The sequence below is a fragment of the Sminthopsis crassicaudata genome, chromosome 3, assembly GCF_048593235.1.
Source record: "Sminthopsis crassicaudata isolate SCR6 chromosome 3, ASM4859323v1, whole genome shotgun sequence".
Lineage (NCBI taxonomy): Eukaryota > Metazoa > Chordata > Mammalia > Dasyuromorphia > Dasyuridae > Sminthopsis > Sminthopsis crassicaudata.
In genome coordinates this window covers 14,478,430-14,493,893 of record NC_133619.1, presented here as the reverse complement: position 1 = coordinate 14,493,893, position 15,464 = coordinate 14,478,430, and the positions used below count along the sequence as shown (strand labels likewise).

General features: G+C 38.2%; 1 protein-coding gene across 3 annotated transcripts in view; it reads right to left on the bottom strand.

Moving 5' to 3' along the window:
- KCNAB1 (potassium voltage-gated channel subfamily A regulatory beta subunit 1) overlaps nucleotides 1–15,464 on the bottom strand; it is a 406,565-nt gene that overhangs the window by 45,523 nt on the left and 345,578 nt on the right. The window lies entirely within an intron of this gene.

Here is a 15,464-nt window from a genome sequence, read left to right as displayed (position 1 = left end):
GACTCTTGATCCACTTGAAAAATAGGAAATTGCAGAGAAAAAAAAAACCAACTCAATTTATTAGGCAGTGCCTTTTTATGTATTTTTTTACACACGACCTCTAGGGTCCTTCTGCTCTAAGCCCAGTTCAATAGGATTTCTTTTGGCAAGATTTAATGCTTAATTGGGCCATCTTCAAAACCTAAGCACTAATGGTTTGAACACTGGGACTTTCAGATATCAAGAATATTGAACCAGTTTGACTGGAAAATATGTAAAATCAAAATGGGAAATATTTAGGACTTTTCAAAAATTCCAGTTGAAAGTTGCTCCAAAGCATTTCTGACTCCAAGCTATTTTTTCAGACTTATTTCTTATTCTTGTCCCCATGCACTCCAAGTGGCAGATTTAATCTTTTTTGATATTTAGAGCTTAGCCAAGCCTCATCTAGTTATTTATGTACCTTAGTAGTGCAATGGATAGAGCTCTGGGCTTGCAGCTAAACAGACCTGAGCTCAAATCCAGTTGACACTAGCTGTGGGACTCTGGGTAAATAAATCACTTAACCTCTATTTGTATCCGTTTCCTCATCTATAAAATGGAAACAATAATAGCACCTACCTCCCAAGGTTGTTAGAATCAATTGTAAATCACTTAGCATAGTACTAGACATTATAAATGCTGGCTACTATTACGTTATGATTATTAACCAATCCTATTACACTGCCATCATTAGATGGCAAACTTAAGAACGATGATTGTGTTGTGTCTGTTTCTACAATCCTCCTTCCCCTAAGCACAGTGAAATATAATCAGCGAGTACTTAGTAAATGTAAGCTGAAGTTTCAGTTACCAGTTCTGTACTTTCATCAACACCATTATGATTGAACATTCAGGGAGACTGTAAACCCAGAGGACAACTCCTTCCTCAATTATATTACTCATCGATGGGGGACTGTTTAGGTCATCAGCTTTTCTGGTTGCGGGCCCATCAATATCTTCTTTTGAACTAATATAGGGATCAAGTCCCTTGGTACAAGGCATAAGGGTGAGAAAGAAATAGGCCTAATGAGATTTTCTACAGCAAATCCATTTCCATGCCCACATGAGATGGGCAATTAGTTCAGTATCAAGAATAGACTCACTATCAAAGCATAGTATTTTTTTACCTTTTTGTTATTTTTGTTGTTTGCTTGCTTTTTTCCCTTCCTTGTGTTTTTCCCTTTTGATTTTATTTTTTTCTTGCACAACATGATGAATATGGAAATATGTTTAGAAGACTGACACATCTTTAACCCAAATTGAACTGCTTGCTGTCTTGGGAAGGGGGAAGGTAAAGGAGGGAGAAGAATTCAGAATATAAGGTTTTGCAAATGTAAAGGTTGAAAACTATCTTTACATGTATTTGGAAAAAATAAAATATTATTGGGGGAAAATGCATAGAGTCATCAGAACCCCTCTGAGATCATGGTTCCATTTGAGGAGAGAGGAGGATCCATCTTACTCTTTATGATACCGAAACTTGCCACTGTTCAGAAACCTGTGACAGAGGATGGGCAGAAATAGAATCCCAAAGGAAAAGAGATCTGCTAGAGACAAGTTCTATAGATGTTCTTTTTAGGGGGATGCTACAGAGCCCAGAAGATCACACTGAAATTTTTTCAATGTGATCAATCATTTCTCAAGAGTCAAGACTAGCCATCCAAAAGGATCAAAGGGATAGATAACCTCTGTTGTCTAGATTATGATGTCTAGTTGGATAAGTAGTTCATAGAGATGGTCCAGCATTTAGCACAGTGCCTGGCATATAATAGGCACTTAAATGTTTATTGATTGACTCACATACCTTGGACAAAAACTTAAGATGGGCAATGAATGAATGGCAGAAGGTCTAGAATTGAATGGGAGGAAAAGAGTAGACTGATTACCTGTGAGAAATTTCTCCCCAAAACAAAAACTTTCCCAATATCCTTTTAGTGATATTCTATGCCTGTGAATTATGGCTCAGAATCAGACTTTTTTAGAGTGGGGAGGAACCTTAGCCATCATTTAGTTTAAATTAGAAACAAAAAAGGAATCCCCATTACAGTATACCTAATCCTCCTAATGAAGAAGTTTAAGAGAGAGAATTCAGTATGACCAAGGACAGCTCCTCCCACTTGGGGATAATCCTCTTGATATCCAGTCTCAATCTTTGTGATATTTCTACCCATTACTCTTGATTCTGCTCTTTGGAGCTGAACAGAACAAACATGATCCCTTTTCTACATCGCACAACCGGTTCCTTCAATTGATTCCCCTATGATATGAATCAGATGCTTTTCAACATCTTTGTTGATTTTCTTTGGACATTTTCCAGTTTATCAATGTCTTTAATCATTTAATAGCTTAAAGCTTAAATTTTAGTAGCTAAAAACCACACTAGGGCATTTTTAATCTACTGTACCCTGGATAGAGGGGAAGTGCAAGGACTCAGGCTTTTGTGTCCAGCCCTTTTCCTCTCACTGCTCATGCTTAGTTGCGACATATCCCCTCGATAATTGCTCTACAACTTTCACTGAATCACTTTCTGTCTGATTCTTTCTACGGAATCTTTCCAAGCTCTCTCCAACGAGCCCCCCTTTATAACACCATTTTAAAATTTAAACTATATGGACTTCTTAATGTTGAAGGACTTAGCAACTCTTCAACTTAGTACCGACCAATCACAGATTGGAGCTAGAAGCCTACTAGTCCAAACTTCTCATTTTATATATGATCAAATAGACCTAAAAACAGGAGGATTAAGGAGAAGTGACCATCCCAAAGTTATATAAGTAATAATTAGCAAAGGTGATATTTGAACCCAGGGCTTTTGGCTCCAGAGTCAGGGTCATGACCCTTTCTCTTTACTCTATCAGCTCAGTTATCAAATAATACACTCCTAATTTCAGCATCAATTAATTTAATTCTTTCTGGAGGATTAACGTTTCAGGTCATCTTGGAGATAATGGAGAGACTTTGGGTAGATGTTATCAGTGAAGAAATGGACAGCAGAAGTGGCCTACAAGAGACTATCACACAGTCATACAACAGATTGGGAAAAGGTTCATTCCTGTAGCAAGAACAAGGGACGATGACTGGACAGCATCCTTTTTATGACATTATCCATAATGCCATAGCTCTTTATGTTACAAAGTGTCAGAAAATCCAGAGGAAGGTCCTGAAACATAAGGTCGACTCCTCTTGGAAGGGAGATCTTATCAATCATGTGGGCTGGAAGTCCTCTGGATGAGAAAGACTGGATCAGTTATGAACTATGTCTCGGAAGGAATACTCACATGATTGACATGCAAGATCCATCATTATACCAATTCATGGTGCTACTGATTGTTTCTATAGAACCAAAGAGAAGCTATTTCCATAGATTCTCTGAGCCTTTTCTCTAACCTATAAAATGGAAATGATAATAACAACACCAACAATAAGAGAGGTACCACATACAGCACCTCTAGGAAAAGTGCATTTATGTAGCACCTCTTATGTACCAGATACTATGCAGTGCCAGAGAAAAGGGTTACAAAGGAAAGATGGCGCAAAGGTAGAAATTACATGACTTGGCAATTGATTGGATATTGGGGATGAGGGAGTAAGGATTTGATGACCAAGGTTGAATGATTAGATGTCGGGGAAGATGATAGTGCCTTCAACATTAATAGGGGAGATCCTATACAGGATACAGAAGGTTCTAAAATCCTGAGTGTATATTTTAGTTATTAAAGTTTAAATATCCCAAAGCTTTCACCTATTAAACTCATAAAAGGAGCAGGTTTGGGTGGAGCAGAAATTATAAGGTCTATTTTGGACATGTTAAGCTTAAGATATCTACAAGACATATAGTTTAGTATGTCCAACAGACAATTGTACATTTGAGACTAAAGGTCAGGAGAGAGGTTATTGCTAGATAAATTGATCTGAAAATTATCTTTGTAGAGGTGATGGTTGCATCCATGAGATCTACTCATCAAGTGAATTTGCATAGAGGAAGAAAAGAAGAGGCTCTAGGACAGAGAGCTAGAAGATATCCCCTCCCCAGGTAACAGGTGTGACTTGGATAATGATTCAGAAAAGGAGCCTGAATAGTCAGAGAAGTAGGAGCACAATTGAAAGAGCATATCCATAAAAACCTTGAGAGAATTAAAGATGCCCAATGGTCAAAGGCAGCAGTCAAGAGGTATAATGATTAAGAAAGGATCATTAGATTTGCAATTGAGAGAATATTGGCAACTTGGTATCACCTGTGAAATAGTAGAGTTGGGTATTTTTATATTTCAGGACTTTGGGAAATATATAGCCACATAGATGGCTTAGTAGCTAGATATAGTTAAACTCTAGTTCTAATCCTGTCTCAGACACTCATTAGATGGATGACCCTGGGCAAGGCACTTCATTTCTCTCAGCCTCAGTTTCCTTATCTGTAAAATGGGAATAATAATAGAATCAATCTCTCAAGGTTGATATGAGGATCAAATAAGGCAAAGTAATTAAGTGTTTTGTAAACTTGAAAGCTCAGTATAAATGTTAGTTATTATCATTACTATCATCATCTGATGCTTGATGTAAATAATCAGATGGTTAGCAAAATTATCTATCTACATATCTATCATCTATCTAAACATATAGAAATATACATATATGTGTATACACACACACACACACATATATATATATACACATACACTATATATGATGTATATGAAAATTCTGACTTGGACATGTTTATATAAGATATATCCTCAATATGAAAAATCCTGATGTGTGTATATAATATTTTCAATATCAATATTTTGACTTAGATGTGTATATAAGATATATTCTCAAAATGAAAATTCTGACTTAGATATGAGTATATAAGATATATTTCATTTCATATGGAAGAATAGGGAGTTCTTGATTTGAATTCAATTCTCCTAACTTCTTCATAGTTAGTGACAAGGAATATTGAAGAGGTGAGAAGTAGAGAGAATTTGACAGTTGAAGCGAACTTTTCCTCTCATCCTTCTGCCAATAGCCCAGGGTTTCTAAATCCAACAGTGAAGGCCCAATGCTGGCCATGGCTTCGCTTCCCTGTATGGTCTACTGCACTCTCTCCATGCCTGGAATCTCTGCTTCTGGGTCATGTCACTCTCTCAGCCACCCATGACATATTGCTGAGGAGGTGCCGTGCTTGTATGGACTACAATTCCTCCGAGGTCACATCAGCCCCTCGGAAAGCCAAATTCATCTTGTCACAGACTCTCCAGATCGTTCAGGGAGATGACAGCACCCATGAAAGTTCACATGAGTCAGAACCCCACAGCCTGCGAATACTAATCAGATCTCCCTTTTCCCCATGACAGCTGCGATGTGCCCAAGCCCTTATTCCAACTTGAGCTAGATTGAACCCTAAATTTTAAACCTGAATGCCGAGTTTGATCGCTTCATGAAAAACAACTTAAACATTTTAAAGCACTTTTTTTTTTCTTGCTGAGCATGAGCAGTAACTGTGTTGGGAGAAAACAATGGAAGAAGAGGTAAGACAGGCAGAAGGAGCCCAGAGGAGTCTTTCTGCTTCTTGTTTCCACTTTGGTTTTTTGATAATAATAGGGTTTGGGTTTCCACACCCTTTTGAGTTTTTTGATGTTATAAAGATGTTAAGAGGAAAAAGAAAGGAGAAGGAACAGCCCTGAAGGGACTTATAGTATATAATAGATAGCTTATGAAACCTAAAGCTATCAGGTTATTTAATTCCCTTTCAATTTGATGAAGTAACAACATGCTCTTAGTGACAAACTTGAAATCAGAAAAAGTGGGTTTGACTCCTTTCTTTGACAATTTTCTAGTTGTGTGACCACAGGCGTCAAGTCACGTCCTTCTCCTCCTCCTCCTCCTCCTCCTCCTCCTCCTCCTCCTCCTCCTCCTCCTCCTCCTCCTCCTCCTCAATATCATCATCATCACATTTCTAACAGGAGGTAGCTACATGATCAGAGGATAGAAAGTGGGACTTATAGTAAGGACAACCTCAGTTCCGATCTGGCCTCAGATATTTACATGAGGTGTGACCTTTGGGGCAAGTCACTTCACTCTGCCTCAGTTTCCTCATCTCTAAAATGTACTGGAGAAGAAAATAGTCAACCACTCCAGTAATCTCTGCCAAGAATGAGAGGAGAAAAAAGTCAGACGTGACTGAACAATAACAACACAAATATTAGATGCCGTTATGTTAGCATTTATATATTATATTATATATAAATGTCAGATACCATCATATTAGCATTTATATATTATACTATATATAAATGTCAGAGAACATTAATATTTATATATTATACTATATATATCTTATATTAAGGTATACACAGTACTTTTTTACATATATTATTTCATGTAATCAACCTATGAAGGAGATAACATTTTAGATCCATTTTGCAGATGCAGACTTGTATGTTCACTGTCACAGAGAACTCCCCAGTGCAGCAGCTCCCTTCACGAATGTAGATCTGCTCATGTCTTATCATTTAAAGAATTTCTTGGGGACTGAAAGATTAAATGAGCTATGGAGACTAGTCTGAGAGAGAAACAGAACTGGAAGCCAGGCCTTTCAGTTTCTGAGAATAATGATTCTTCCTCTTTTTCCATATTGCTACATATATAACAGTATATACTAACACAGATGCAGTATAATATGGTCATTAGAGTCAGGAAGATGACTTTAATTCCCACTTCTCAAGCTTGTGACCCTCTTTGAGCCTCAGACCATTCCATTGCACTTATCTTCCAAATGACTCATAAGCTGAGGTATATACTCTATTGATAAAGAGATTTCCCACACCCTGGAGTCCCCCATGTCTACACAATCACAGAACCTTTGTGTGTTCAAATACATAGAAACATGCCGTATTGGGGAGAAAGGAGAGACACGAGGGGCAAATGAAGTGTTGAAGAAAATCTTGGAAGAGTCTCCAGTGTCCATTCCTACTAGTATTTCTTTCTTGAGAAAAGACGAGATTCATCATTTGGGAGGCAACTTAAGTCAGCAGTGAATGGATTGTTGAGAGGAGCAGAATCACAATCATTTGAATCAAAGCAGCAGATGTTGGCTGGTCCAAATTTCTGTCACATTTAAACTAGGAGAGAAGGAATTAATTTAGGGATATTTGCATGTGGATTTTTTTTTTTTTTTGCCGTGAGCTTAGTAGACTTTAGGATTTGTCCTTAGAGATATGAATCATTTTCTCCAAATTAATTTCTTTAAAACTCAGCTGTCACAGCCTCCTAAGCCAAGAGGCTAAATGGATCTGATAGACATGAGGAGCCCTGGGGAGCCACAAAGCTGGGGTCATAAATGAAAAAGCTTCAGATAATTTGAATCTCATATAATACTCTGGGGCAATAGCAACTATTACAAATCACCTGCTCTATTCAACTCAGCCCATTTATTTATCCATTCCCATTTCTGGAGAAGGAGCTAACATCAGGTAGTTATGCTCATGGCAGATGAGGAAAGGGACGTTTTTGTGGAGTTTAGGGGACAGCTGGCCAATTCCAGGTTCCTCTCTAAATTATCTTGACGTGAATTAAAACTAGATCCGAAACATGAAAGGGAATCAGAATGAGGCCAGTTAGAGAGTAGAGAACAGCTATTTATGGATGTCAGAAAACAAGGAGAAGCATTATAGAGGAAGCCCAAGTCAATTTTCAAGTAAAAAATGAAATTAGATTTCCCAATATCTTAATAAGCAATAGAATTCCAAGAATTCAAGGGAAAGACTTTCCTGCAATTCTTCAGCCTTCTAGGGAAAGAGAGGCAGAAATAAAAGAGGTAGGTCCGGATCTGAATGACTGGAGAACTTATCTTAGAGTTGGCTCATGAAATCTTGGTCTCTGAAGACCTGACTGAAATGCTTAATATGTCACACAAGTTTGCACTACCTGTATTCTGCCTCCTCAGTTTTCTCCCCTGATTGTTTTGTGACTTTATCAGTTAGAATAATTATCATCTCAGGTTTTTGATTTCTACCTTGGAAAATAAGTTCCACTGAAATAGAAGTCAAAATCAAAGATTCTTCTTTGCTAATTATTAACATGTATGAGATCAAGTAAGGGACAAGATGCAGCCATGATGGTTCTCCTCAAATAAGTGGTTTTTGAAGTATGTATTCATATCACATGATTGTATGACAGATAACTCTTCAAAGATAACTATGTTCGGTTGAACTACTCTGTGAGGTCAAGAATGTGGAGCAAAGCACAGCAACAAAAGCCCCCAAATAATCAACGGTATCGGGGAAGATGTCTTGGCTAGCGTTAAAGTAAAAGAATTCCCTGTTGTTGGTGAAGCTATGTTTCTATTCATATAGAGCATTGTTATTTATATAATTATTTATTTATTTATTTATTTATTTATCTGTTTATCTATCTATCTATCTATCTATCTATTTATTTATTTATTATTTTAGCTTTTTATTTACAAAACATATGCATAGGTAAAATTTCAGCATTGACCCTTGCAATATAGCATTGTTTTAATTGCATTAAGCTTGGAACATTATGAAGTCTCAATGAAATACTAATAGCAATTATAGTAAGAGATAACATTTATGGGGCAGCTGAGATATCATCTGATTTGATCCTCATGACAACCCTGAGAAGCAAGTTTTTTTTTTTTATAATCCTCATTTTACAGATCAGGAAACTGAGGCTGATAGAGATTAAGTGACTCTTCAAGATCATACAATTAGTATATCTGAGACAGAAACGCTATTCATTTCCTCCTGATTTCAAGTGCAATGTGCTCTATATACTAAATATCCACTCTGAAAAACAAAATAGAAAAAGAATATGTATATTATCTGGAATATATGCAACTGGATGGATACCCAATAAGCTAGTTCTTCTATACATACATGTTTATATGTAATATCTATCCAAAGTGTCATGTGTGTGCCTATGTGTATATGTGTGTGTTGTCAATATATCTATCTATATCCCTCTATATCCATGCAATCTATAATTTATCTACATAAATATATGATATGTATGATATAATATATAATACATATAATATATAGCATAATGTAAATATATATATATATACACACACACACACACACACACACACACACACACACACATATATTTGCTTGTACAGGTACAGGTACATAGAGAAAGGCTGTAGATAAATAATTAGCTAACTTAGAATTGAACAGAAGTAGGAATAAGGGCTTGATCTGAGTCATATCGAGGAAACTGTACAATGGTTTCATGATCCCAAACTATTCACTGCTATAAAATCCTTCTCTTCAATTACAACACTCTCCTAAATGACAGACTACATGACGATGAATCATAGAACACTATAATCTCATAAGAAGAAAAATACAGGTAACCCAAAGGTCAATGGATAAAACACATCCTGGGGCACGAATAGGCTTGCAGCAAAGGAAGATCCTGAAAGTTATTGTGAAGGCTAAATGAGTGCAAACGTGCTGCATCAGTCGTGTTGCAAGAAGAAGAAGAAGCCATGAGGAGATGATCCATTCCCTACACTGGTAGCCATGAAATCGTCAAAGAGCCTCATCCTTTAGCCTGCCTCATCCTAATGGAAGATTCATGGAAATGTATGAATCAGACGGGACAGGATGATACCGGTGGGATAAAAATGAGCAGAATGAGAAGCTATGGAAGGATTTTGTTAGGATCAATGGAGGGATTTTGCTCATGCCAGTGAAATAACAGATCCATTCTATGTCTTAGGGAAGCCAAAAGAGTGTAAGAGCTTACAATTTTTTAGCACTTGAGGAGACTTTAGAGCCCACGCATTTCAATTCTTTCATTTTTTTTTTCAAATGGCTAACAAAGCCCGAAAGTGTTTGAGCGATCCAGTCAACCTCACAAAATAGTCATTAGCAAAGCTGAGATTCAAAGCCTGGTCCTCTAACTCTAAGACCAGTATTGGTTCCACTGTGCTATGCTGCAGAGGAATGGGTGCTTGAGAACCCACAAGCCCACATTGTATCCATGAAAACCATTAAGACTCTGGTCTCACATGACCTCCTCCTTAATAAGATGGGGCTTGCTTTCACCTTTGCTATTAACTGGCTCTAGATGAATTATTTGAATGGGAACACGAAGCATGGGAGTGAAGGTAGTTCTTCGGGCACTTTGTGAGTATCTGAAGCATGTTCCATGTGCCAGGAAACATCCAGTCCTTAATGTGAGAGGAAATTCAGAAACATGAATAGTGAAAGCTTCTGGAGTGGATGAGGTTAATGGAAACTTTAGAAGATCCTTGAATAACTATCCTAGAATTTTGTCATCTTTCAATTTCAGAAGAGAAGAGAATATGGCAGTGGTGGCCAGCATGATCCATAAGATTGTCTGGACTATAATTAGTGGGAGATTATAGAAATATTATTAATTTTGGAAAGGAGTTCTAGGCAAAAAAAACAGCATGGACATGCTTCAAATTAGTCTCCAACAATGACTGGGGATATCCCTACGTGCACAGGCTAAAGGGTAAATACTCTTCTGATCTTGACTTGAAAAGCTGCATATGGTATATTTGCTTAGAAATTATCTTTGAAGGACCCTATATAGTGCTTGAAGACTTTTATTCTGGAGTCATAGAATGATTGATAAACTGGAAGGATTAACATTACAATAATACTGCAAACAAACAAACACAAAGATGTAACCAGGTAGTGTGGGGGTAGTTTAAAAGAGAGCTGAACCTGGAGTTGGGAGAGACCTCCAATCCTTCCTGCCTCCAACTTTTCTACCTAATTTTTGGATCCATCACATGATCACCTAGTCACCATTGTTATGTTCTAAGAAGAAAAAAAGAGGAGAGGGATAAGAAAGAAAAATCAAGAGAAAGTGAAGGAAAAGGTGGAGAAAGAAAAGGAGAAAAAAGAGAGAGAGAAGGAGGAGGTGGAAGAAGGGATAAAGAAAGAGGAGGAGGAGAAGGAGAAAGAAGAAGGAAGAAGGAGAAGAAAAAAGAAAAAGGAGAAGATAAAGAGGAGGAAGAGGAGGAGGAGGAAGAAGAAGAGGTGGAAAAGGAATAAGAGGAGGAGGAGGAAGAAAGGAGAAGGAAAAAGAAAAAGAGGAGACAAAGGAAAGAGGAAAAAGAGACACAGAAGAGAGGAAGAGAAAGAAGAGGAGTAGAAGAAAATGAGTAGGAAAACAGAAGATAAGGAGAAGGTGGAGAAGGAAGAAGAGAAGAAGATAACTAGGGTTTGAGTTGATTTTTCTAGGGAATCATAAAATATTCTATAGATACCAGAGAACGTAGCATAGACAGATGGCCCAGCAGATGCTGTAAGAGAAAAGTGACATTACTGGGTGAACAACCAAAAAAAGTAAACAAGAAGGGCAGGGAAAAAGTAAACACTCTCCCATGGGCTCTCAAGACCACATCCCCTTGGCCTAAAGATTGTGGCTGTGCTCCCTAGGACTACATGGTACAAATGAAGCATCCTCCCTCCTCTCCATCCTGCTGGCTTTGGTGCAGGTTAATCTTTTGAGCAGTCTTGCCTTCCTGTTGGTTTGTACTTAAAAGCGAGGACAGAATAATGTAGTGTGGGGGTCTCTCCATGGTAGGAAGGGAGACCTAACTGGAATGGTGTCACTCTAAGGAATGTACAACCAACCAATAAAAGGGTGGGAAAATGGCTAGCATCCTATCTTAGCCAATCAGAGGACTTGCCTCTACCCAACCATGACACCTTCCCTCCATCTCTGACAGATTCTGCTGTTCAAGCTCTTTTCACATTCCCCTCTTCTGAGCTGCAGGTTGGTACAAGTTCTGTTTTCATCTGTCTTTGATCTGCACCCCTCCATCCCCGTTCGCTGCTGACAAGGTCCCAACCCTTGTCCCCCTAAGTCTTCCAGCCTGCCCTTTCTCCATTCATCTTCCACATAGCTGCCAAAGTGATTTTCCTAATGTCAAAGACTGACCTTATTACTCCCTTACCATAGCAAACTCTAAAGGGTCATACATCTTGGGGGCTCATGCTTGGTTTGTCTTTTAATTGATAGAGGTATGTAATTAAAAAGAAAAAGTTTGGAAATACCATAATGGCTAGAGGAATGATGTCCTTAGAGTCAAGAAAATCTGAATTCAAAACTCATCTTGGCTACTTATTACTGAATGACCCTTTCTAGGCGGTCACTAACCTTTATGCAACTCCCTGAGACTTGCCTCCTAAGTTGTATCTGTGGATATCAATCTCAAAGCAGGGAGTACTCACTTGGAGGGTTTCTCATGCTGATGACTCATGAAATCATAGATCCTTCAAGTAATTGAGTATATTAAAAAGTTCGAAACAAGGCTGAAGAGAGTTGGACACAAGTGGAAAAAAAAACAGTAAAAGAAAAAAAAAAAGGAAATTACATGGATGGAAAAAAACTAGGGATACCATATTGCCAGCGTGGTAAAAGAACATTCCACTGAGCAGTCTTCCAGCTAAACTATGTGATGAGCAACGTATGGGAGCTAACAAAAATTTACTTCTGAAAATGTCTGCTTAAAACAATTTACTTTGCATTTTATACAAAACACCAATATCCATTTAAAATGCTTTACAGTAGATAAAAATTCAATTCAATCATCATGTACTAAGGCACTATTCTAAACAGTAGACACACAAAACCAAAAATGAAATAGAACTTCCCTTCAGTTAGCTTACATTCTAATTTTGAAAAAAGAAAAATAAATTTTATAGATTTTTCAGTATTTAGTCAGAATATAAAGTTTATCTCTCCTATTTTAAAAGATTAAAAATTAACTCTATATTTCAGAATACTTGCTTCCTTAGCTCTCTGAACCACTCCATTCCATGAGTTGTTGTCATATTTTAATTGTTTCCAAGTCTTATTTAGTGTTTTCTCAGCAAAGATTCTGGAGTCGTTTTCTACTCCTTTTATAGATGAAGAAACTGAACAAACAGGGTTAAGTGACATGCCCAGGGTCTCATAGCTAGTAAGTGTCTGAGGCCAGATTTGAACTCAGGAAGATGAGTCCTCTTGACTCACTGTGCTACTAGCTGCCCTATCCCATGAGTACTTTTGAATATGTAACTGGGGCTCCTTACTAAGCCTACTTCTTATGAGCTTGTTCAGAGTGTTGGGTTGTTGCAATCCCCATTGGACTTGGGAGCAGGTGCAGTTTCAGTAACTGGTTCTGGTCCACTAACCATGTGGTGAGGAGGAGTGTCTTTGATTGGCAGCAATTGCAGAGCTGGAACTGGGATACATTTAAAAGGCATTAGTCAGCTGGAATCTATCCCTTCCTCTAATTTGCCTTCTTTCTACCTGGCAGAGATAAGGGAGAGAGCATCAAGTCTTCTCTGTTTAGGGTCAAGAGAGTGGAAATACAAAGCTTTTTGTCACAGTGTTTGCTTTTATAGTCTCAGTGAGGGCCTTGAAAGCTCAGGTAAGCAAACAACCTGTGATCCTGTACTTGAGTCAATGCCAGCTTTTTCAGCTGGATTTCCATGTCTTGAGAAGGAGGGACCATCTGAGCTCGTCCCACGGGTAGCTAAGACAGGAACTCATCCAGCTTTGGTGCATCGTTTGGACCTGAACTTGCCGGACCAATGCTATACTCAAACTCAGTTATTTGAGTCCAAGTTCTACTGAAATAAGGGGCTGCGGATACAGTGTTTCCCCCAGGAGTTGGGAGGGAAATAACATGGGATTCTGTTCTTGCTATATCTTTGAAATAAAGATCTGTGGGTAAAAGCTAGTTGATGTTCATTGTAAAGCAGAATTTGGATACTAATAGTGAAGGGGACACATTAGAATGGAAGTTTGAGCCAATGACATTGGAGTTTTACCCTCAATTCTCTTGGGCACCCCCAGAAAATTAAGAAGATCCCTATAAGTGACCTTGCCCTAGGAGAGAGAGAACAGAGTTATCATTACACATCTGATAGAAAAAGCTAAATAGGAGAATGTATTTGCAGAGACTAGTTTCAAATTCTGGAATTTTTTTGGATCTAACAAGCAACTGACATAAGCCTTAAGACTGGCAGAGTCATTAATTCCTAAAAGCAAAGGGGACAAGTATTGTCCTCCCAGGGACTCAGACTGGAGCACATCCAGCGGGAGAAATTGCTCATGGATGAGCCTGGCTAATCTCTAATCCACAAAAACAAAATGTCATACTTGCCATACTTGCCATCAGCCACTGTGTCTGTGGGACTGTCCTTTCCTTTAAATGTGTGTTATTCCACCACCTGCTCCTGAGCAGGAAGGTGACTCCTGGTTTCTCAGCACGCCAAATTCTTGGACCTGATCAACTCTTGGTGAATTCCCACCACTCCTTAGAGAGTACCATGAACTTAGAACAATAATGATGTTCCATAATGCCAGCGGTAATCTTGCCAGGGTTCAGTGGCATTAGGTTCACGGAGGAAATATTTATGACTTTGTGATTTCCCATTTGGAAGGTGACCAAGTATATACAGCCCACTAGTGTCTAGCACACCCAGAGTAGAAGCATCAATACTTTTTATTGATGCTCTGAAGCTCCTGTGGGATGGAGGATTCACTCTGTGGAGACCATGTCTGCAGTGACCTCTATTTAATGTTAGATTTTGGGCCCTAAGTGAGGGCTTTTCTCTATAGATATTGCCAAAGCTCAATAGGTAATGATTTCCCTGTTTAAGGAAATCTCAAGACTGTATATCTGCAAATGGGAAAGTCCTCTTTTATTTTGAAATGGAAATTGATTGCTTTATATTTTCAATCCTCTTTTACATTCAAGAAAGCCTATATAATAAATACTACACATTATGTTCAGAGCTGTCCACCTACCCAAAGTGTCAAGATTGAATTTAAATATCACCTCCTCCAAAATGACTTCCCTGATTGCGCATTTCCTCTCCTTCCTCTATAAGACTTTAGACTTCTTTAAAAGCTCTTATTTATTGCTTCAATTCTTTACACATTTGTCTTAACTCCTTACTTATAGCGCAGATTCTTCAGGATAGTAACTGGCTGTTACTCATGTTACATCCCCAGGAGAGCCTGAGATGGGGATGAGTGTAGCATGGGAGCTTAAATATAAATCCATTGACTTGATGGCACTGGACTAACCCCATTAAGGATCCAATCGTGACATAAAATGACAATGTGATTTCAGCCAAGTAGCCCATCAAAGCTACCCCTTACTTGGAAAGTTTTACGAATTTCTCTTCGATACCGTGATTTTATATGTAATAGAGAATGGTATCATATTGATCTTATTAAGCTTGTAATACTTTTTGATTTGTTCTAACAAATAGCTAGTCTTAAAAAGGAAGCATTTCCCCCTTTCAAAATAATGTTATTCTTTTGACATTCAGGCACTCATGTGCAGCAAACTCCTACCATCCAAAATTCAGGCAGGAATAGATTTTTTTTGGCATGCTAAATGGGATGTTTCACCAAAAGGCTCCAGGCCCAAAATTCAGCTGTGCCCT